Source organism: Lithobates pipiens, unplaced genomic scaffold (assembly GCF_037356315.1).
Source record: "Lithobates pipiens isolate NorthernLeopardFrog02 unplaced genomic scaffold, aLitPip1_a1.2 Scaffold_22, whole genome shotgun sequence".
Lineage (NCBI taxonomy): Eukaryota > Metazoa > Chordata > Amphibia > Anura > Ranidae > Lithobates > Lithobates pipiens.
The window spans coordinates 59,318,384-59,341,979 of NW_027507784.1; positions in this window are offsets into that span (position 1 = coordinate 59,318,384).

Consider the following 23,596-nt stretch of genomic DNA (forward strand, 5'->3'; position numbering starts at 1 on the left):
CACCTCATCCAATTATAGGACACTTTGCTTTCATTGAGAAAAAGAAAAATGTTCTATGAATGGCACCTATACTATACAGGCAGCTACCTGTTTTCAGGATGAGGTGGAGATCTCTAATTGAATGAGGTGAACATCACCCCACTTCATCCAGTAGGAGAGCACTTTGCATTAATTGAGATTAAGAATATGGAAAGCATTCTATGAATGGCATCTGTGCCATGCAGGTAACTTCTTGTGTTTAGTAAGCAGCATGGCAGCCCCTTGGTACAGGATCCGGAAGCTAAAGGTGATACCTACTACAATGATTTTCAACTTCCAGAGAGATTGGCTAGGTATGGAGCATACATACTGTACATTGAACAAACTGTAAAAATTGTCGAACCCAGAATTCAGCTTTAACAAGATGTAAACCTTAATTTAAAGACATTTAATTGTATAAAACACAGTGTATTATAAACAATTTTTCTTTTCTTAAAATACTGGTTTTCATCTTTGATTTCTATTTTTTGCTGCATTTCAGTGCTGTGGATCTCCTATTGGACCCTTTGCAACCATGTTCTGTCTACATGCTCTCCAGCAGTGTCTGCATGGCATTTCTTAGAACAGGTTGACAGTGATAGCAGGCCCACTCTGATGGTAACAACAGTGGACTATGCCTGCATTTGGTGTGTTGAAAGGGCCACTTGTAGTCTCCAATAGAAATCCATGTGACAGGGTGACAACACAGGAGCACACTTGGATGTTAGAGATAGAGTGTGGTCACTCTTCATAACGGGATATTTAAATACATTGCAAATTACTTATTGAATGACATTAGCATGGTACTGCTTATATGAGATTTTAGTGATAAGGTTTACATACGTATTTTAAAGGAACAGATTCAGAGGTAGAAGAGAACCAGGAGGAAATAAGCAGTGGGCAATTCTTAGCAATAAAGCTGAAACTTCCTTGGTCACAGTGATTCCTCAACTAGGTAACAGTGATTCAGTCTTCTTTCTCTAAATGACTAATGCCGGCCATACACAGTTCGAATTTCGAAATAATTTTCTTCTGAAAATCGTATCTAAGAATTTTCGTATGATTTTCTCACCATTAGTGGGCTGCAGCAACAGCTGATTTTCGTGCGGAAATAAAATTTGAGGAATCGGACATGTTGGAAATTTTTAGAAAAATGAACGATTTTCTAATCAATGATGGGAGAATCGTGCGAGAAACGTAATAAGAAAAGAAAATGTACGGAGATAAAAGAAAATGTACGGAGATAAAAGAAAATTTACGGAGAGAAAAGAAGATTCCCAGCCAAGAAAATTCTTTTCTGTAGCAACATGGGGTGAAATTGAAGGCTTGGTCGGCCGAATTTCGAAAATCAATGGTGGCGTGATTGGATCACAAAAAAAACAAATTTTCTGATTTTGAAAAGAAAATTTGTTCGAAATTCGACCGTGTATGGCCTGCATAACATAACATGGAGGTTTAATATCCTTTCTGAAGGCCAGGGAAACTTCAACGAGCTTGTGTACATAGTTGGGAGCCTTGCACTCACCCCACTGCTGTATTGTCACAGAATCATCTTTCCATGGCAAGGCTGCAGTCTGTGGGCTGTCACTTCCATGGAACCTGTACTCATTCATGGGTTTCTTATGGCCCAAACTGACTATGAATATGGGTTCCTTTAGCAATGAATGCTTGGCCAGTGGGACTCATAGTAACTTATGGGTACAGCATTTTTTGGTGCTTTTGCATTAAAGAGCCCAAGTAGATATAAATAAAAAAAAAACTTTGCAGCTGTGTCAAATGTTCATTCATTTTATACCTCTATGCTATTCAGGCCCTCCCAAAAGCCTGGCTGAAAAAATTCCAGTTAGCAACCCCTACATCCTGTCTTGTTGCTAGGATGCTCAAATCTTTGTAAACTCGCCCCCAGCATTACTGGAGTGAAAAACAATGGTTTTCACACCCTAGCAACAAGGCAGGATGCAGATGTTGCTAACTGGGAGTTTCTCAGTTTTTCAATCAGGCTTTTAGGGGGGGTGCATCCAAATGTCCTACAGGTATGACACATCTGCACATTTTTTTAATATCTACTGCGACCACTTGACTGCATAGACTAATTTCTGGAAAAGGTGAACTTAGCCTTTAAACTACTATTTACATTGGCAACCTAAAGACTAATTAGAAACAAAATAAAAGGTCTGCAGTCACACTTTTTGTGGTACCTAAAGACTAATTAAACCCAAAAAATAAAACTTATCTTACCAATCAGTGGGTGTGGTAGCTGAATTTGTTTTTTCAGGCTGGTGATCGGCCAGTAATGCACCTCCTGTCTTAGGGTGGCTACATTCTTCCACTGCATCAATTGAGGAGAAACATAGCCCAGTAGCTTTGTCAATCAGTAGAGATGGTAGTGTTGGGTGGACAAGTAGATTTCCTTAGATTTTATATTAGCGACTAACAATGTAAATGCTAACTCCAGCTTATACCTTTTAAGCAGTTACAGCAACAATTTCTCTCTGTTTTTGTATAAAGGTTTTACGTAAATGGATAAAGAGTGACCATTTTAAGCACCTCTGTCAGTGGTAAATGAGTTGTTTCAAACTTCTAACTGCCACTTTTTTTGCACCTCTTGGTGTGTTAAAGGAAGATAGTAGAATGACACTAGGTTCACACCTATGCATTTTTTTGTTGCACTTTGCAATTTGTAGAACCATACTACAGTCTATTTAACATGGTTTCCTATGGTACACGTTCACATGTATGCGTTTTTCAGCTGCTGCATTTTTGGAAAGGGTCAGGGACTTTTTTCCTGCAGCAGATTGCTTTTTGCATGTAATAGACCCCCTTTTTTTTAACAAGGACTTGTCAAAAACTGGCTACTGTCATTTTTTACACCACACTTTTTTTTGGTGAATGAGTAGGAATGTACCCCATACTCATTCACATAGGAGAGGGGTCAGGATCTGGGGGCACCCTTGTTAAAGGGGGCTTCCAGATTCTGATAAGCCTCCACCCACAGACCCCCATAACCAGCCAGGGTTGTGGGGAAGAGGCCCTTGTCCCCATCAACATGGAAGTGAACAAGCACATTCAGTTCGGGTGAAACGCGTCTACCATTATCCTGTTGTATCCTGTTTATGTTTGGCATATGTGAATAAAGGATGTTACTTCGTTCAAGCTCCTGGAGATGAGCGGCCAATTTTTCTTCTATAGCCATCAACATGGGGACAAGGTGCTTTGGGGAGCATGAAGGGGGGCTGTTCATGAAGGGGGGCTGCTCGCTCGTCCCCTCCCTTTCCAGACCTGCCTAGCTGCATGCTTGGATAAGAGACTGGTATGGATTTTGAGGGGACCCCATGCTATTTAAAAAAAATTTAATTGCCATGGAGTTCTCCACAAAATCCATACCAGACCCAAAGGGCCTGGTATAGATGGGGGGACCCCATGTTGTTTTGTTCCAGTTTTGTGTTATTGCTGGCAATTCTTTTTTTTACATTTAGCTGTCAGCAAGGAACCCCGCTGACAGCTGATGACTCATCAGTTGTTAAGGACGCAGTGGCAGGCTTAACAACCAGCTATTCACAGTTTGTTAAAGGGGTTGTAAACACTCATTTAAAAAAACAAAACAAAAACAAACATGTCATACTTACCTCCACTGTGCATTTTATTATGCACAGAGTGGCCCCGGTCCTCCTCTTATGGGGTCCCTCAGCACAGCTGGTGGCTCTTCCCCACATCGAGTTTCCACGTTTGAGAAGGGCTCTCCTTGGTGGACACCTGTGTGGGCACACTTCTGAGCCACGCATCTGTGTCCATTCACACGGAATACAGGAATTGGCCCCTCCCCCCAGTGCCACGTCATTGGATTTGATTGACAGCAGGGGGAGCCAAATGGCTGCACTGCTATCAATCTATCCAATCAGGACATGAGACAACAGGTAGAGCTGGTGTGCTCGTTCCCAGCCAGATAAAGATTGGGTTCAGGTAAGTAAAATGGGTGCTCAGGGGTGGCTGCAGCACCACAGAAGGTTTTTCACCTTAATGCCTAGAATGAATTAAGGAGAAAAGCCATGAGGGTTTACAACCCCTTTAAAGAGAAAAGAAAAACATTTGCATGCATGAAAACTGCATGCAAATACACATAAAAAAATGTGGTTTCAAAAATGCACTGCAAAATCGGAAAAAACACAGCAACTGCAGCCACATAGATGTGAATCTAGGGTTAGTGACTAGATCACCAGATAATAGTATAGAACTGTATAAAAATATGTTATGGGAGATTTAGAAAAACAACTGCTGTTTTATTATTACTGACAGACTGTATTACTGATCCACTAGCCAGGCCTTAAGACTTACTCGCCACCAGTTACCCCACCCAACCCTTGCCCCTAAACACGCCCCTGTAAATTATCTCATGAAATTACACTGTTAAATGTTTTATTCAGAATTAAGTTCCAAAAATAAATATTAACAACAACTTTAGTTTTAATGCAAAGCATTTCAGTACCCATCAGTGCAGCCTCACCAGTGCACATCAGAGCAGCCTCATCAGTGCCCATCAGTACAGGTTCATTAGTGCCAATCAGTACAGTCCCATCAGTGCAGCCCCATCAATGCCCATCAGTGCAGCTTATGTGTTCAACCTCATCAGTGGCCATTACTGCCGTCTCATCAGTGCAGCCTATCATTGTCCATCAGTGCAGCCTATCAGTGCCCATCAGTGCAGCGTATCATTGCCCATCAGTGCAGTGTATCATTGCCCATTGGTGCAGCGTATCATTGCCCATCATTGCAGCATATCATTGCCCATCAGTGCAGCTTATCATTGCCCATCAGTGCAGCCTATCATTGCCCACCAGTGCAGCTTATCATTGCCCATCAGTGTAGCGTACCATTGCCCATCAGTGCAGCATATCATTGCTCATCAGTGCAGCATATCATTGCCCATCAGTGCAGCCTATCATTGTCCATCAGTGCAGCGTATCATTGCCCATCAGTGCAGCGTACCATTGCCCATCAATGCAGCCTATCATAGCCCATAAGTGCAGCCACATCAGTACCCAGCAATGCATCAGGGAGGAATCAGGAGGATCTACCGGCTGGATGACAGAGAGCGGGGATCTCCCGCTGAGTTGCGGCTTGTGTATGAATAGCTGGCGTCTGTCAATCAAAGTCCTGTCTCCTGGATCAGCTACTCTAATAGAAAGCATACAGGTCCAGTGCCAGTCTGGGGGGGGGGGGACTTTGTTTGACAGTGGCCGGCTATTCAAATACAAGCCATGTCTCAGCGGGAGATCCCCGCTCTATATGATCCGACTGCCCAATCCTTCTGAAAGTTTCCTGGCTGATCACTTCTGGCAAAAGGGGTGCAGCCATTTTTTATGGACATCAGAGCGGTGGTGGGGGGGGCAGGAAGCCTGGGAGCTCTGATATGTGCACTGCTTCTGTCAGAAGCTATAAGCTGGAAAACTGTCAGCCCAGTCTGCGCTTGCTCCACACTCGCCCTCCACTAATTTCCACTCTCCAAATGCGAGCAGGCATGTGAAAATCTTGAAGGCTGCTGTATTATATATGTTATATTTGATTTTGGCCATAGTTGCATTTTATAACAGAATTAAGCTCATTGATTTGATGGTTTCCCAAAACAGTTCCATTCAAGGCCATATTTATTCATTAGATATGCAGGCTCCACTTCCTGCTTTGCATTGCTACAGAATGGTTGTGCTTTACTGCTCCTCCTGACCATGCAAGTCTGTTGGTTGGCTCAATTTGCTCCCTCTGTGGCTGGTTTCATATCAGCCTTTAAAGTGGAATGAAACCCATTGGTTAAACTGTTCCCCAAAAGAGTTGCATTTAAGGCATGTTGTGAATGATAACTGTCACAGTTGCTTGTGCTCCTGACCAAACTGTCAAATCAATCAATGGATGGTGTCATAACTGATCACATGTGCAGCAGCATGACAACTGCAGAACAAGCAGAGGCTAGGATGGTAGGTTCCTTGGATGTAAAGGATAGAATAGCTTAGTTCCGCTTTAAATTAAATTACAAGTTTGCACAGCAACAGCTGCTAGCCCAGAACAAGAATGGAAAATGTCAAATATCTCATTTTTAGTGCAGGTGTGCTCAGAAATATAATAATCTGTAAAATGGGGTAATTTTTTAATCCAGAGGCGTCAGTAACCATTCAGAAGAGCAGGGGAGATACATATAAATAAATACTTACACTGCTGCCATGGTGCCATGTAAAATTTGTACTTCTAAATTACACACCACCTTCTGTTCAAGCACAGCTCTCCACAGTCCTTGAGACTGAACTTTCTCTGGAAATCCTCTGGGCTTATAAATAAGAAGTGTCTGCAGTTAAAGCAATAGTCTCTCTGAATAATGAAAACACACTAAATGGCAGCACTTGACGTCTTCACTGTGAGTTCCATCACTGTTTGGATATTAAATTTAACAAAGTGGATGTATGAACTTTGTTTCATGTTGAGGGATGCCATCTCTATCTAATACATTTAGCTGCCAATCAGAGCTGAGATATTGATGCCCGACCTTTGGCTTCAAAGCAGAAGACGAAAAGACAGAGCTGAGCTCCTGTATGAGCAGTGCATACCATGAGGGGGTCTTGGGCCAGTATCTATGGCTGCAATTCTACATATGTACATTTAAAGCGGAGCCCCACCCAAAAGGGGAGCTCCGCTTGTTTGCACCCTTCCCCCCTCCACTGCCACATTTGGCACTTTTGGGGGGGGGGGAGTGGGTACCTGCTTTTGATAGGTGCTGTCTCCCACTTCCTGGTAAGATTGCTGCACGGCGATCTGCGTCATGTCTGGTCACGCCTCCCCCCCCCCCCGCTGCCTTCTGGGACCTGTGTGCATCCCTGTGTGTGGGACCTGCGTGTCCCCCAGAAGACAGTGGGACCATTTAGAAAGTGCAGCTCAACTCGCGCATTCGCAGTAGGAAAGCAGTTGCTAGTTTCCCTTACTCGCAATGCTGGTGCCTGCCAAAGCCGATAGATGAATTGGATTGGGGTGTCAACATCGTATGATTCCTGGACAGGTAAATGTCCTTATATTAAAAGTTAGCAGCTACAGTATTTGTAGCTGCAGACTTTAATTTTTTTTTCTCCCCAGACTGGAACTCTGCTTTAAGGTAGATTCAAACCAGGTGCTGTAGGAGAGCATTGGTGGCTATTCCTTCCAGTGCAGTCCCACCACAAAACAAGACAAAGTGCATTGTCTCCTACCTGGCCAGTTCACACCACCACATTGCAGTGATGTGCGCTAAAAAAAAGTATGGCATGCCATACTTTTTACCAGCACAGCGCAAGGCAGTCCACCTCCTCACACATGGTGGCTAATAGGGCTTAACTGTTAGCGCTGACAGCACACAAATATGTGGCCTCTTGGAGGGTGGGCCTTGGCGCACAGCGGGGACATATTTGCATGCAACATAGCAAAACCAGCTGTGCCGAGAGCATGCGCCCTGCACCTTGCGCCCTGTACCCTGTGGTTGAACAGGATTGACTTGTATCTTTTTTCAACCTAACTATGTAACTATGGTCCATTTTGAAAAAAAAAAAACATTAGACAGTTAATGTTTTATCCAATAAGGAAACCCACCCTGAGAAATGCCATGTAGCCATCTCTGAAGTACAGGTTGACCAGCAGGACTTCAATCATAACAACTTGATAAAAAATAATGTTCTTTAGCAAGAAACATTAATTTCACATGAATAATTACTATTGCAACCACAATTAGTGTGCTCTGTCAATTGCCTCTAGCATTGTTCCTGTTTCTTCTTGCTGGAGGCTGCCATTTTGACAAAGCCCAGAGCCTCTGAGTACCAGTAAATCTTTAGGCTATCAGTAGATCGGTCTCTAGTGGCTCTGATTTTCGGCATAGTGCCAGAAATGGAGAGCAACTGAGCATATGCAAAGCAGGCTGAGACATTATATTACTGGATTTTAAACAGTATAGACACTTATTTTTAATGTTTCACACAGCTATACCTGCAAAATGGGCCAGCCTGAAGGAATCTAGCAGGATTTAATTTGCCACTAAAGTGCTCTCTGTTATAGTTCTCTCTGTAGCACACTTTCCATAATCAGTAAATAAAACAAAGTGAAAAGTGTAGTACACCAAAGCAACTAATCGGGATTCACTGTACCCTAAGCAATCTAAGATGGATCTTGTTTGGTTGGTATGGGTGTAATACTTTTCAATACTTTCTAAATGAGTCCAGTTACATAGTTGGTGAGGTTGTCTCTGTAGTTTCCCAAATTATGGATTAGACAACCCAATAGGAGACTTGCATTTACAATTTACAGTAGCAATCATGCAACATGTGTAGATTAAAGTGAAGTAAGCAGTAACAAAAAAATGTAGAGCAGTAATTCTAGGTATAGATATTTTGGAAGATATTGCAATGAGCCCCACCATTACTGTGACCTATTATATGCCTACCACATACCGTGTAGACTCAAGTTGTGAAATATCTACATGCAATATTATATATTTAGCTATTTTGTATTTTATTGCAAAAAATAAAATAAATGCAGTACTGTGCAAAGTTTTCTTCAGGTGTGAAGAAAATATATAAAGTAAAAATGCTTTAAAAAAAATATTTTAATAATTTACTTTTTCATTTACAAAATGCAAAGTGAGTGAACATCTAAATCAAATCAACATTTGGTGGGACCGCTCTTTGGCTTGAAACCAGAATCAATTCTCTATGCAAGTGTATAAAGTGTGCAAGTGTACACTTGCACACTTTGTACACTTGCACAAAATCAGGGATTTTGTAGGATTAGTTTCAGGTGTATGATTAACCAATTATACCAAACAGATGCAAATAATCATCAATTTCTTATGTGGGTTGGAGCAAAACTCTACAAGGCAAAGATTTCAAAGCAGATCAAATTTCAAGATGCACTGTTCAAGCTCTTTTGAAGAAGCACAAAAAACCGGGCAACGTTAGGGACCATAGATGAAGTGGTTGGTCAAGGAAACTGGAGCAGATGAAAATCGCATCATGCTTATTTCCCTTTGAAATCGGAACATGTCCAGCAGTGCCATCAGCACAGATCTGGCAGAAACTAGCGGAAACCCAGGCTTCCAACGTGGAAACAAGGCTAAGCAACTCAACCATGCATGAAAACATAGGAAATGCAGAATAATGGCAGCAGGTGCTCTGGACTGAGGAGTCACAATTTGAAATATTTGGCTTTTGCAGGAGGCAGTTTGTTCACTGAAGGGCTGGAGAGTGGTACAATAATGAATATCTGCTGGTAACAGTGAAACATGGCAGAGTTTCCTTACAAGTTTGAAGCTGTATTTGTGCAAATGGAGTTAGATATTTGATGACCCCAAACATACAGCCAATGTCATTAATCCCTTTGAGCTGGCGCCTCCAGGCCCTTTAAGAGGATTCAGATGCCGGAAGGTGGGGCGGGGTTTATGATCATGTGACTGCTGTCATGATCAGAAAGCTTTCCGTTACCCACCGGCAACCGTGTCAGGAGCACGTTCTCAGCATAGCTGTGTCTGCTAACTGGTATGCAAATATGCGGCCGCTTGGCGCCAAGGACCACCCGCCAAGAGGCTGCATATTTCTGTACTGTTGGCCCCTGGGGGTTAAGAACAATCTCCAGTGTAAAGAAAAACAAGGAGTCCTGGAGTTCCTTCAAAAACTGTGTGCAAGTGTACCTAGAAGAATTGATGCTGTTTTGAAGGCAAAGGGCGGTCACACAAAATATTGATTTGATTTGGATTTTTCTTCTGATCATTATTATTATTATTATACAGGATATATAAAGCACCATCAGTTTGCACAGCCCTTTGCAGCGTGAGGGCAGACAGTACAATTACAATACAAGTTTGTTAACTGATACAAATAAACTATTAGCGCTTCTATTTCTGAAAGCTTTTCTCTTAAAGGGGTTGTAGGCCCTCTTTCATACTTACCTCCATTGTGCAGTTTGTTTTACACAGAGTGGCCAAATTTTTGACTTCTGGGATCCCCCGGCGGTGCTGGCAGCCCCTCCCCGCATCGAGTGTCCACGTTGGAGAAGGCTCTCCTAAGGTGGACACTAGGGATGAGCTTCGTGTTCGAGTCGAACATACGTTCGACTCGAACATCGGCTGTTCGCCCGTTCGGCGAATTCCCGAACATTATGGGCCGTACGCACCAAATTCGTGTGGCGCTCACGGCCCACAATGCACTGTGTCATCGCAGTGCATTGCTGGCTCATGATTGGCCAAGCATGCACTGTGACCCGCATGCTTGGCCAATCACAGCGCCAGCAGCGAGGAGAGCCATGACTGGCTACAGGCAGGATGCCTGTGGCCAATCATAGCTCAGGCTGTGTAGTACACGCCCCACACTATATAAGGCCGACAGCGCGGCGGCCTTGTGTAGTGTGTTGGCGTCTGAAGCAGTTAGTGGGTGTTCTGTGTACCTTCAACACAGTATACACCGATCGTTATCGGCCGATTTTTCGATCTTGCTCTTCTGTAGTGGTTGTTGTCTGCGTGCCCTGACCGCAGTATACGCCGATATATTCACCTCACCTATATAGCTAGCGATATATCTATCTTTTATAATAGAGCTTGCAGTCAGTAGTGTTAGGAGCTTGTGCGTGCTGTCTGTGTGCTCTGTACCCAGTACACACCGCTATATCCACCTACATAGCTCTTCTCTATTTGAGCCATCTGCCATCTGCAGGAGTTATTGGAAGTTGTGTGTGCCTCCAGCACAGCACAGTATACATCTGTATATACCCCTTTATCTCTGGTGTTCTATAATAAAGGCATCTGCAGGAGTTAGTGGGTGTTTTGTGCCTCCAGCACAATATACACCTGTATCTACCCTTTATTGCTGTTCTCTAATAGAGCCATCTGCAGGGCTTAGTGGGTGTTGTGTGCCTCCAGTACAGTATACCCCTTTATCTCTGGTGTTCTATAATAAAGGCATCTGCAGGAGTTAGTGGGTGTTGTGTGCCTCCAGCACAATATACACTACTCAACTGCTGTTTTACCCAACTCCCTTCAGGCCATTACCATGTCTGGAAGGCCAGCAAGGAGAGGCAGACAGGCGCGAGCTGATAAAAGAGGGCAAGCAGGCTCTGTGTCTAGAGACAACGGTGCTGGTCATGGACGCGGTGCATTGTTATCAGCACGTGGCCATGGGACACGCTTGTCCTTCTTTTCAGCAGCTGGACATGTTGAACTGCAACATGCCAACGACTTGATAGAGTGGATGACCAAGCCCTCTTCATCCTCCTCATCCTCTCTCACCCAGTCTCAGGGTACTAGCAAAGCAGCTGCCAATGCATCGTCTTCCCTCGTCTCAATGTCATCATCAATGACTCCTTCCCTAGACCCACCAAGTCCTCCTGAGGAGTCTCCTGAACTCTTTGAGCACAGTGTTGGGTACATGCTCCAGGAGGATGCCCAGTGTTTTGTGGGCTCTGATGATGACACTCAGCTAGAGGAAGGCAGTAGCGTGAATGCAGAGAGAGGGGATGCTCAAGAAGGACAGCAATCTGGCAGTCATGTTCCACAAGCTGCAGCATACTGCCAGGTTTGCTACAGCGATGAAGAGGGAGGGGATGATGAGGGCACTGACTCCACGTGGATGCCTGGTAGGAGAGAGGAGGAGGAGGAGGAGGCACATGTCCAACGAGGCAGGATGCCCTCCGGGGGCCAGCTTAGGGGCAGCACACCGACTGAATCACACCGCAGAGCTCCGCCTGTGCAAAGCGCTGCCTCTGCGCGTTATTCTAAAAGTTCTTTGGTGTGGGCCTTTTTTGAGACGAGTGCATCAGATCGCACCGCTGCTATTATCAACATATGTCTCAAGCGTATCTCGCGTGGCCAAAACATCAGCCGCTTGGGCACCACATGCTTGACCAGACATATGTTGACCTGCCATGCAGCTCATTGGCAAGCGTACCTCAAAGACCCACACCAAAGAACAAAGCGGACCTCTCCTTGCTCCTCATCAGCTGGCATCTCCAACCCCACTAGACCTTCAGTCCTCTCTGAAACCTGCTCTGAGAGGAATGAAGGTGTAGAATTAGGTGTGTCACAGCCAAGTGCTTCCGGGCACTCTGCTAGCAGTACACCCACGTCCGATTATAGCAGGCAAATGTCCCTGCCCCAGCTGCTGGACCGGCGAAAGAAATTCACTCCCAGCCATCCACATGCCCATCGGTTGAATGCTAGCTTGGCTAAATTGCTAGCACTTCAACTGCTGCCTTTTCAGTTGGTAGACTCGGCCCCCTTCTGTGAGTTTGTACAATGTGCGGTTCCTCAGTGGCAGGTCCCCAAACGCCACTTTTTCTCACGGAAGGCGATTCCGGCTCTCTACCGGCATGTGGAAGGCAATGTCCTTGCCTCGCTGGACAGGGCGTTTAGCGGTAAGGTGCATATTACCGCTGACTCATGGTCCAGCAGGCATGGACAGGGACGTTACCTGTCTTTCACGGCCCATTGGGTCACTCTTCTGGCAGCTGGGAAGGATGCAGGACAAGGTGCAGTAGTGTTGGAGGTTGTTCCGCCACCACGCCTCCAAAATGCTACTATTGGTTGTGACACACCTCTCTCCTCCACCCCCTCCTCTTCTTCTTCCTCCATGGCCTCTTCCAGTGCTCTGTCCTCAGAACCAGCGGTGCTCCGTAGGCGTTCCAGGGGCTACGCAAGTACGCAGGCAAAACGATGCCATGCCGTGCTTGCGCTGGTTTGTTTGGGGTATAGGAGCCACACTGGGGCGGATGTTTTGTCAGGGGCAGGCCGAGAGGTGGTTGACGCCATGCCAGCTTAAGCCAGGAATGGTGGTTTGCGACAATGGCACCAACCTCCTCTCCGCCCTCCGACAGGGACAACTGACCCATGTGCCTTGTGTAGCTCACGTCCTTAACCTGGTGGTGCAGCGGTTCTTGGGCAGGTACCCGGGCTTACAGGATGTCCTGAAGCAGGCCAGGAAAGTCTGTGTGCATTTCCGCCGATCATTTAATGCCTGTGCTCGGCTGGCTGAGCTCCAAAAGGAGTTGAACCTGCCCAAGAACCGCCTTATATGTGACATGCCCACCAGGTGGAACTCAACGTTGGCCATGCTGCAGCGGCTGCACACGCAGCAGAGGGCCATCAATGAGTACCTGTGCGACTACGGCACCAGGACAGGGTCAGGGGAGCTCGGTTTTTTCTCACCACGCCAGTGGGGCATGATCAGGGATGCATGCACTGTCCTGTCACCGTTTGAGGAGGCCACAAGGATGGTGAGCAGTGACAGTGCATACATCAGTGACACTGTACCTCTTGTCCACCTCTTGGAGCATACGCTATGTGGAATAATGGACAGGGCACTTGAGGCAGAACAGAGGCAGGAAGAGGAGGACTTCCTTGCCTCTCAAGGCCCCCTTTATCCAGACAGTGTTCCTGCTGTGCCACCCATCACACAGGAAGAGGATGAGGAGGAGGAAGAGGAGGAGGAGGATGATTGTGTCAGCATGGAGGTGGAGGCTGGCACCTAGCATCAGCAGCAGCAGCAGTCTTGTAGGGATGATTTACAGTCCCAAGAAACACGTGGACTTGTACGTGGCTGGGAGGAGGTAGCTGTGGATCATGTTGTCCTTAGTGACCCAGAGGACTCCGGACCGAATGCCTTAGCTAACCTACGCTGCATGGCCTCCCTGATCCTGCAAAGCCTGCGGAAGGATCCTCGTATTCTTCGGATCAAGGAGAGGGACCATTACTGGCTGGCCACTCTCCTTGATCCACGGTACAAGGGTAAGGTTGCCGATCTTATCTTGCCATCGCAGAGGGAGCAGAGGATGAGACATCTCCGGGAGGCCTTGCAGAAAGGTCTGTGTAACGCGTTCCCAGAGACTGGGAGGTCACAAACTCCTGGTCCTGGACAACGTGTTGCTGAGGCATCGGTCAGAAGGAGCGGTGGAGAAGGTGGCCGTCTGACTGATGCTTTCAGACAATTTTTTGGTCCGCAGCCCCAAGGTATGATCGGTTCCAGCAACCATCACCAGCGTCTGATTTACATGGTGCAGGAATACCTAGGGGCAAGGTCAGACTTAGACACCTTTCCCACCGAAAATCCTCTGGCTTACTGGGTCTTGAGGATGGATCACTGGCCAGAGCTTGCACAGTATGCAATTGAGCTACTGGCCTGTCCTGCATCCAGTGTTCTTTCGGAACGCACCTTCAGTGCTGCTGGTGGCTTTGTTACCGATCACAGGGTGCGCCTGTCCACCGAATCAGTTGATCGACTGACCTTCATCAAGATGAATCAGTCTTGGATCACCCACAGCTACCAAGCACCTGAAGCTGATGTAACCGAATATTTTTTTTTTAAATATCACATCCCTTCAAGACTGCCTATGCTGATGCTGAGTGATTGTTCTGTTATGTTGATTGTCTATCCTCTTCCTCCTCCGCTGATATGTTGGAAGAACATTTCTGGTTCTGGGTGATGCCATCAGCCCAATTTTTCTGCCCCTGTTTAACAGGGGCGTTTAATTACAATTTTTGATGCAATGCTTTGCAGCAGGGCTAATTCCTGCAATAAAACTAGAGTATATGGGAGAGGTTGCAGTGTCGTGGCACCAGCACCAGTGCCTAAGGCCCAATTTTTCTGCCCCTGTTTAACAGGGGCGTTTAATTACAATTTTTGATATAATATTTCACAGGAGGGCCCATTCCTGTGCCCACCCAGAGTAACTGTGAGGACTTATAGTGTTGTGGCACCAGCACCACAACCACCAAAGGTAAATTTTTCTACCACTGTTCAACAATGGCATGTAATTACAATTCTTGATATAATCGTTCACAGCAGGATGCTCCAGCGCCCACCAAGAGTCACTTTCAGGGCTTACAATGTGGCAAAACTAACACCTTGTTCCACCATTTCTGCAGAGCATATAGGGCAGGCCCCTACTTTCAAACATCCAACTTACAAACATCTCCTACTTACAAACGGAAGGAGACAACAGCAAGTGAGATGAAAAAAGATGGACGACAAAACAAATTATACAGGGGTGATAACCCTTCCCTATGTTTTCCAAAAAGCTTGACTGGAGCTACACTTTAAAAATGTACCAGTTGAAAATTACAAACAGATTCAACTTAACACAACAAACCTACACAGTCCCTGTCTTGTTTGCACCGCCTGTATACTGCTGTTCTGAGTATATAGGGCCTGGGGGCCACACGCATTTCCTTTTTTTAATATGGGTACTGGGTTCCCCTTAATATGCGTACAAGACCCAAATAGGCTGGTAATGTTCAGGGAGGGCTACCCATGCCATTTTTCTCAATGATTTTCAACCATATTGCAGGAACCAGATATAACATTAAAACCGCAAGCAGTTTTAAATGATGTTATTTCCATTTAATGTCATTTTGTGCAGGGACTGTTCTAAACACGGGAAACACATGGCACTTCACAGGCATACTACAAATACCCCCCAGGCACCATATTTAAAGGAATATTTCACTTTTTTTTTTCACTTTAATCGTCATTAAAATCAGTGCTCCCGCCAAAATGGCCATTTTTAAAAACATTTTAGGCATTGACCCATGTCCCCTGGGGCAGGAGCCAGGTCCCCAAACCCTTTTTAGGACAGTATCTTGCATATTAGCCGTTAAAATTAGCACTTTTAATTTCGAACGTTCGAGTCCCATAGACTTCAATGGGGTTCTAAAGTTCGTACGAATTTGGGGTCCATTCGAAAGTTCTGGTGCGAACCGAACCGGGGGGTGTTTGGCTCATCCCTAGTGGACACCCATGCGGGCGCACTCCCGAGTCCTGCATCTGTGTACATTCACACAGAATGCAGGACTTAGCCCCGCCCCCTGGCACCTGTGTCATTGGATTTGATTGACAGCAGCTGAAGCCAATAGCTGTGCTGCTATTAATCTATGCAATCAAGAGCCAAGACAACTGTCAGAGAGGAAGAGCACGTCTCTGTCGAGGCAATGACTGGGCTCAGATGAGTAAAATGTGGGGGCCAGTCAATGTCAGAAGTTTTTTCACCTTAATGCATAGGGTGCATCAAGGTGAAAAAACACGAGGGTTTACAACTCCTTTAATTTATAGCATTTATTCACACCTGCCTAAAACATTTGAACAGCAGTGTGTGTATATACAGTATCTAACAAAAGTGAGTACGCCCCTCACATTTTTCTAAATATTTTATTATATCTTTTCATGTGACAACACTGAAGAAATGACACTTTGCTACAATGTAAAGTAGTGAGTGTACAGCTTGTATAACAGTGTAAATTTGCTGTCCCCTAATATAAGAGAATACAATATTTACAAAAATGTGAGGGGTGTACTCACTAATTTTGTCTGATGCTATCTATCTTTCTATATATATATATATATATATATATATATATATATATATATATGTGATAGATTTTCCTCGTATTTGCACTGAACAAAAAAAATAAAAGATAAGTGATATATTAGGCAAGTATGAACACATATTAGGTAGAGGGACCATAAAGTGACACTTCACCAGTTTAGTGCAAAGGTCATCGGTGTTCAGATAAGGAACCAGTCAGGTTAAACGGTTATGTTGACTGACAATTATGAAGGGATTAAACCTAATGCGGCCATTTGATAGGGTAAATCAGATCCTTATGGTACATAATACCAAAGGATGATATAGATTACAGAGGACTATACCTTAACATTTATTTTATTAAGGCAGAACCAGCAGCGCTATGCATTATAATCACTCTGTCTATTTGTCAACTTGATCTGAGTATCGCAAAATTCTTAAAGCTGAACCCCAGGCGAGCGGCTAAATACACAGGTGAAATATTTCAATGTGAACTGTTTTACCAGCCAGTAGATTTATAATTCATTTTAATCAGTCTTGTAAGTGAGGAACCCGGTCTACACAGTGCAGTCATGTGCTGGACCTGCAATGCAAATGCACATTTTAGTTAAAGGGAAAGAAAAGAAAGGGTGCAGCCATGCTCCTTGTCTGCCTGTGTCTGACTTATGTACTTTTTAATTAAAGACCCAAAACAGGCTGTAAGTGAGTGTTAACATTCCTTCAGGTGGATACTATCATCTTGGTGGTTGGACAATAAAGGTAATCATCACTAGCGACTGGTAAAGCCACAAGCAATAATCACGGTCTTCTCCCAAGGGGGGGCAGTCAACAATGGCACCTGTCATCACTGTCTGTGTTGATGGAGGAATCAAGCAATTTTTATTCCTGCAACCCATGGTTGCAGGAAAGAAATTTACTCCGTATATGGCCTGCATAAGTCCGTTCTCACTACATGTGCACTGTAACAAAGCTTACCTGCAATAGGACATTATGGAGCCCCCAGGCAGTAGATTATGGGACCACACAGTATACACACACAGACACACAATATACACACACAGTATACACACACAAAATACACATACACACACTAAAAAGGTACTGGGATTTAAAAAAAAAACACAGATTTTTACACACTGTTCCTGGTTTTATTGAGGCTGGCAACCCTGATGGGGCCCCTTAGCAGCCGAGAAGGGGTTATGCCAGCAGTTAAAACTGCCCCGGTATCGGCCGAATGCCAGCTGCCAAAGGGGTGAGGGGGGGGGGGTTGTGCTGGCGAAACTGATAGTGGGGTTTTTCTCTCCTCCTCTCACCGGCAACATGCTGATTGTGGGGGGGGGGGGGGGGGTGTACGATGCACAGGCCCCTGGAGACTTTAAAGTTGTAATACCTGTACCCCCCTGATGACGGGGACAGTAAAGCAATGAAGGAAAGACCTAGATGATGCTGGATGTTCTCCAACCAGGAAATGAACCAGGCACTATCTGACTTGTTGCAATTTTTATGTGCACTGTGAGAAGCTCACAGTGTGCAGTGCAAGCAGATTAAGCCTTTTTAGTACAGTAGTAGAGGCAGTACAACTGTGCAAGACTGAAGGTAAGGCAGAAGTTAAGCCTTAGCTACTTGACCTCCAGAAGTTTTATCCCCTTCATGACCAGGCCATTTTTTGCTGAACAGCACTGCATTACTTTAACTGACAATTGCACGGTCATGCAACACTGTACCGTAATAATAATTTATGTAATTTTTCCCCCACAAATAGAGCTTTCTTTTGGTGGTATTTAATCACCACTGTGATTATTATTTGCGCTATAAACAAAAAAAGACAGACACTTATAAATATATATATATATATATATATATATATATATATATATATATATATATATATATATATATATATATATATATATATATATATATATATATATATATTTTTTTTTTTTTTTTTTTTTACTTTCTGCTATAAAACATAGCCAATAAAAAACAAATGAAAAAAACAAACAAATTTCTTCATAAATTTAAGCCGATATGTATTCTGCTACATGTTTTGGTAAAAAAAAAAATAAAAAATCCTAATAAGCGTATATTGATTGGCTTGCCCAAAAGTTATAGCGTCTACAAACTATGGCATATATACTGGAATTTCTTTTTTTTCTTACTAGTACTGGCAACGATCAGCGACTTATAGCGGGACTTTGATATTGTGGCGGGCATTCAGACGCTAACTGACACTTTTGGCACTTTGTGGGAACCAGTGACCCTAATACAGTGATCAGTGTTAGAAATATGCACTATCATTGTACTAATGAAACTGGTTGGGAAGGGGTTAAACATCTAGAGCAATCAAAGGGTTAAATGTGTGCTTACACAGTGTTTTGGTGTACTGTAGGATGGGCTTTTACTAGGGGAAGTAATAGATTTTCTTTCCTGCTTTGCAGGGAAAGAAAATCTATTACTTCCCCACTGACAGGACAGGGCTCTGCCTTGGTTACATAGGCAGGGCTCTTTCCTGTGTAAATTCATGACGATCACCTGGTGCCGGCGGTAATCCACAGGCAGACAACTGGTGATCAACATCTGCTGTGTTTAATCACAGCACGGCGGGGCACCGGAGGCACGCTCGCACACTCCCTACCTAGAAGTGTCAGATCACAGGTATTTGATCTGGCACATCCAAGCCGCCTTGCCCCCGTATATCTAGGTCATACAGTTGGCAAGCGGTTAACGTGTGCATCCCATGAAAGAAAATTGAGGGCTGCAATTGTTGGTCTACTGGTGAGAATGTTAGTTTTCTTGCTGTTCCCAGCTTCAAAATAGGGACAGTCCTTTCAAATCAGAGACAGTTGGGATTTATGCAGAAAGCTAGTATAGTGTTCACAAATCACAAACTCGAACATTTGCAGGCAGAAAGTGAGTTGAATGGTTTTTGCATCAGGCTGTGTATCATCCTCTATAAACCTACACCTTTTACAATCAGTGGAACAGCAGTCCTTATTTATTGCTGGGCTTACAAAGGTATTAATTTACTGTTTTGTGGTCCATTGTCTGTCAAGTGTTCCCTGGAGCAAGTGCTTAACCACTTCCCGACCAGCGCACGACGATCTACGTCGACAGAATGGCACGGGCAGGCATATTGGCCAATATTCGATGCTCCCACGCGCTGGTCGGGACCCTCGTGAGTCCGGTCGCGGGACCCGCGGACTCGATCACCGCGGGCATCCCCGCGATCGTCTCACGGAGCGGCCGAATGGAGGAAATGCTGTATAAACAACATTTCTCCATTCTGCCTAGCAACTAGTGACGCTGATCTCTGCTCCATGTGATTGGAGCAGAGATCAGTGTACACTAAATGAAAGCCCAACCCCCCCACAGTTAGTAACACACCCCTAGGAACACTTAACCCCTACACTGCCACCCACTGGTTAACCCTTTCACTGCCAGTGTCATTTACACAGGAATCACTGCATTTATATAGCAGTGATTACTGTATAAATGACAATGGTCCCAAAAATGTGTCAAAAATGTCCGATGGGTCCCCCACAATGTCGCAGTCACAATAAAAATCGCAGATCGCCGCCATTACTAGTAAAAAAAAAATTATAAAAAATTATTAATAAAAATGCTATAAAACTATCCCTATTTTGTAAACGCTATAACTTTTGCGCAAACCAATCAATAATCGCTTATTGCAATTTTTTTTACCAAAAAGATGTAGAAGAATACGTATCGGCCTAAACTGAGGGAAAAAATTTTTTTTTATATATTTTTGGGGGATATTTATTATAACAAAAAGTAAAAAATAATGCGTTTTTTTCAAAATTGTCGCTCTATTTTTGTTTATAGCGCAAAAAATACAAACCGCAGGGGTGATCAAATACCACCAAAAGAAAGCTCTATTTGTGGGAAAAAAAGGACGTCAATTTTGTTTGGGAGCCACGTCGCACGACCGCGCAATTGTCAGTTAAAGCGACGCAGTGCCGAATCGCAAAAAGTGGTCTGGTCTTTGACCAGCAAATTGGTCCGGTCTGAAAGTGGTTAAACTGTTACTAAACCCACATCAGTAAAATCAGACTGTATATGCAGTAAAGCATACTGGTTATATTCACTGTGGAGCCTAAGGGGTTAATCCTTTGCATTGTATATACAGGCTGTCTGATCCTTTCTCTGATCCTCCTCTTCTTCCACTGTCTCCAAAAAATAACCTGATCATTACAGAGCCAGGGAACGGGCTGCACATGCTCAGTTTGGTGTGCATTGCTAGAGAGTTTTTTTGTTTTCTTAGGAGAGTACATGGCCAATCAGCACTGTCCAGACATGTCCACACAGAGGACCAGGGGAGAATGGAAACTCCCCCTACAAGCTTTACTAGGAACTGATAGAAGTCACAAGGCTGCTATATACTGCTGATGAGAAAAGGTATTTTTCAGTTTATATTTACTAAAGTAATTGCATTTACATGTTCTGTGTACTGTGGGAGACCAGATATAGTGAATGCCGGGTCCTGAGTTTAGTAACATTTTAAAGGATAACTGGACATAGACTCTATGTATTAATTCAAATATTCTTTAGGTAAAAGCTGCCTACCCATGGAGAGCTTGCTGCAGGAATGAAGCACAAAAAAAAAAAAAGAAATTAAGATTCTTAATCTGTTCCAATATTTCTACAAAATGAAAGAAAAAAAATATCCTAAAATGTAATAAAAAAAAAAGCACTGGGCACTTTCATGTAGATTCTATCTGTCAATTAAGAAACACAAAGGAATTATTATGAGACTACTATATTAATAAAATAAGTATTGCAAATGCTTTAATTAAAAGGCTGAATAGAGGAAAGTAGACCGGAAGCCTATAGCATTGTTGTTCTTCTACATTACATGCATTGCTAATTAATCAATCTGTCAGTCATTAGTTTGGAGGAGATGAAGGGGGATTTATTATATGACTTCCGTACATGATTGGATTCTTTAATTTTTTATTTTTTTTGGTGTTTGTCTTACACCTCTACTCATTTCCTTAGTGGAGTGTTTTTTTTTTTTTTTCATTAAGTTCTCTACATTTGAAGTGCTCATTAATCTCCATCCTTCTCTTAGCTCATTGACGTTGAACAGTGTACATGGGTACTGCTCTTACTACTCTGTTACCGTAGGAACGAGAGATCTGAGTAAATAAGATTATGAAAAAGAAATCACTTCTAATTAAATGAGGATATAGTCTATAAATGAAAAGATTCACACACACAGGCCCTGGCACTCAGGTGTAATGTACATTTATCCCCTGAAGAGTGACTGGGGAACTAGCCAATCATACTGACAAAGGACTTTTTGTCCCAGTGGCACGCTGGTTAAAATTATTGGCTCACATGGGCTGGGATTAGAGCCATAATTACAATAACACACTCCGAGGTGAGTAAGGTTTGGAGAGCAACACAAGACTTTCATACTATGTATTAATTTTTTTAGTTTACGTAAAAGGATAATATAAAATCCCCTATGTAATGTTGGTTTCCAATCCAATAAAATGGGTCCTATTGTTTTTCTAAGCAACCCCCAGAACGGAACATTTTTAAATGCCGGTTGATCCCATCAGTAGGATCATTGGATGTATTAAATGATTTAATTTACATAATATAATATCCCCTATGTAATGTTGGCTTTCCAATCCAATAAAGTGGGGCCCTCTGTTTTTCTAAGTAACCCCTGGAACTTTTTTAAAATGACTGTTGATCCCACCAGTATAATCATTTTTAGTAGAATATTGTTTCTTCACCCTCTGTGCTGCTGTTGCCACCCTCTGTGCTGCTGTAGATACTTAGGTTTTGGCACTTTTGATAGCCCTATCAATGAGCAGCCACGCCTAGCTCCATCCATAGTCCTTTAGATTGACAGCACATTGCTCTATCTGCAGGAGCTTAGGGAAGATAGGCAACAGCCCAGATCAATCCCTTCTACCAACGCCAGCATTGTCAAGCAGAGCGTAAGAAAATACCAGCTTCCCAGCTGCATTTACTGTAAGAAAATGTAAATTACATTTCTTTTAAGACATTCAACATTACAACTTGACAGTGAACTAACTTTTTATTCTGCATAGAGCTTATTTTACTCTGGAACTGCTGCATAGAATAGATAGCAACGAAGATTCTGAATGCGCAAGATGTGTTTAAACCCCTGGCTCATTTATGCATCTGTTCTGGAGGAGGTGTTCAAAATTATACCGGTACTGGTAGAAAGTGCTAGACATGTTAAATTCTGTATACAACACTTTGGTGATTACAGATCCGGTTCTATGCCTATTAGTGTACGTAAATGCTAACAACCTGGATCATGACCAGGTAGTGGCTTTTGAGAGATCACTTTTTATGGCACACAAGCTGATGGCCTCTCGTGGAGTTTCACCCAACCCTCCTACACTTGAAGCCTGTATTCGGGAAATGGATAAGAATATAATGTTTGAGAAATACACCTATGCTCAAGGCAATGACTCTCAAAAGTTTGAAAAAAAGTAAAAAATGTATAGATGCATCACAATCTAATTTTCATTTATAATAAAGTTTGGGTATGTTCTTAGTAGACTAGGACAGTCTGTCAAAGAGAGTTTGTACGTATTATCAATAATATAACATACTGGTAGCTCTGCAGTATTTTTGAGTACTTTTGAATATCTTTTGAATATTTTTGAAAAATGTGATGGTAACGAATCAAATGTATTGATTCTGTTGCCTTGTGAGGTATGTTGATCTTTGTTTAAGCTTTTTTTTTTCTTTGTCTCTTATTGTTTTAGTGTCTTTTTTTTTTCTTTTGTTTACTTATCATAAAAAATGTTAAAAGTAAAAAAAAATAAAACTTGAATAAAAAAAATAAAATAAAAAAAATACAACTTGCATTGGAATTACCTCTTTATGCCTTTATGGATAACAAAAAAAATATATAGGGTTTAAATGAACTTTAACACAGGACCTGTCTCATAGTTGAATTGATGGGCATTGTCAGCATAAAATTAATGTAGATGCTATAAACAGGCAATCCCAGGGTTATAAACAAGATACTGTAGGGATGCTCTTAAGTTGAATTTGTTGGAACAGGTACATTTTTCAAGTATAACTCCAGCCAAAAATATATATATATATTTTTTGGATAGCATAGGGAAGGGTTAACACCCCAGTAACTTTTGTTTTGCTGTCTGTGCCCCTGTTCAGAAGATTTTACATAATTTTCTGTCCCTGTGACAATTGCATTTAG